The sequence below is a fragment of the Trichosurus vulpecula genome, chromosome 2, assembly GCF_011100635.1.
Source record: "Trichosurus vulpecula isolate mTriVul1 chromosome 2, mTriVul1.pri, whole genome shotgun sequence".
NCBI classification, from domain to species: Eukaryota; Metazoa; Chordata; class Mammalia; order Diprotodontia; family Phalangeridae; genus Trichosurus; species Trichosurus vulpecula.
Genome location: NC_050574.1, coordinates 26,367,660 through 26,369,393, shown reverse-complemented (window position 1 = coordinate 26,369,393; position 1,734 = coordinate 26,367,660). Strand labels below are relative to the sequence as shown.

General features: G+C 39.1%; 1 pseudogene; it reads left to right on the top strand.

The window, feature by feature from the left end:
- The first annotated feature begins 585 nt into the window (after positions 1–585).
- LOC118838094 lies at positions 586–982 on the top strand (annotated as a pseudogene).
- Positions 983–1,734: the final 752 nt, after the last annotated feature.

Sequence of the window (1,734 nt, the reverse complement as noted above, 5' to 3'; positions counted from 1 at the left end):
CCCTGCCCCAGAAAACTGGGAGCAGGCGTTGGGCACTGTTAAATTAGCAGTGGCGGCAGTTGCTTCCAGAGCTCTCAGGCCACATATGATAAGGAAGTCAAACAACTGGTCCGAAGATTTCAGGAGTCTCTTTACTAGCATGAAGGCAGGACTGTGTTGCTTTGCCTATACTCTGATCTGGGTCACAGTCCTGGGTGGCCGTCCTGGAGTAAGAAGAAGCACTAACATACAAGAGCTTGTGGCCACAGTAAAGGGGGGAATCTCCTCATAGTTCCAGGGCAGAAAAGATTGCTTGTGGTTGTCACAGATGAGAGCACAGGCCAGGAGTAAACACATTTCTCCTTATATCATACAACATTGGAAAAAACTGAAAACTTATAGGACCTTAGAAGTATCTCTGCAAACAGCTGCACAAAACCACTGAAGCTTGGGGCAGTGTGCTCTCCACCCTGGTTGCAGAGCCCTGCTCTAACAAAGCATTAAAAGTCAAGAAATAGGCCGGGAGGATGTCTCCATATTAGCCAGTCAAGAGCCTAGGCATCAAGAAGTCAAAACTGGGCCCCATCCCCTCCCCGAAGAAAAAAGATGGGACCCAAACCTGAACTCACAGAGGAGCAGAAACAAGAAATGAGAGAGACCTTTGGTCTCTTTGATATAGATGGAACAGGGACAATAGATATTAAGGATCTCTGGGTGGCCATGAGAGCTCTGGGTTTCGAACCCAAGAAAGAAGAGATTAAGAAAAGGGCATCTGAAACTGACAAGGAGGGGATGGGGAAAATCAGTTTAAATGACTTCTGGGCTATGATGACTCCAAAAATGGCTGAAAAGGATACCCAAGAAGAAATTCTAAAGGCTTTCAGACTTTGATCATGATGAAACCAGAAAAATCTGCTTCAAGAACTTAAAACATGTGGCCAGAGAGCTAGGGGAAAACCTCACTGATGACAAACTGCAGGAAATGATTGATGAAGCTGATTGAGATTGTGATAGAGAAGTCCCTTGACAGAAGTTCCTGCCAGGGAAGAACTCAAAAAGATTTTGAAGATCAAGTAAGAGAGGCAGAAGAAAAATTGGGAAGAGAAATGACAGTGATGCAAGGAAATCATGAAAAAAATGATTCCACAGCTTAATAAAGGAAGCACAAAAAGAAAATACAGAAGAAAATAACATCTCAAAAAACAGACTAGACCAAATGGTAAAAGGGGTCCAAAAAGCCAGTGAGGAGAAGAATGTTTTAAAAAGCATAATTGGCCAAATAGAAAAGAAGCACAAAAATTCACTGAAGGAAAAAAAAAATCCTTGAAAAGTACAATTGGCTAAATGTAAAATGAGGTACAAAAACTCACTGAAGAAAATAATTCCTTAAAAATTAGAATCGAGAAAATGGAAGCTGATGAATTTTTGAGAAATCCAGAACCAATAAAACAAAATGTGCAATATTTCATTTGAAAAAGAACTGACCTGGAAAAGAGATTCATGAAAGAAAAATTAAAAATTATTGGATTACCTGAAAGCCATGATCAAAAAAATGAGCTTCATCATCATCTTTCTTAAATTGTATGTCCTGTATCTATTTTATAGGTCAGTTGTTTTTGCAATGAGATATGTTACATTTTCTTCTATTTTTTGATTCTTTTGATTTTGTTTGACTGATTCTTGATCATAGAGTCATTAGCTTTCACTTGCACAATTCTAATTTTTAAGGAATTATTTTCTTTAGTTTGCTTTCAT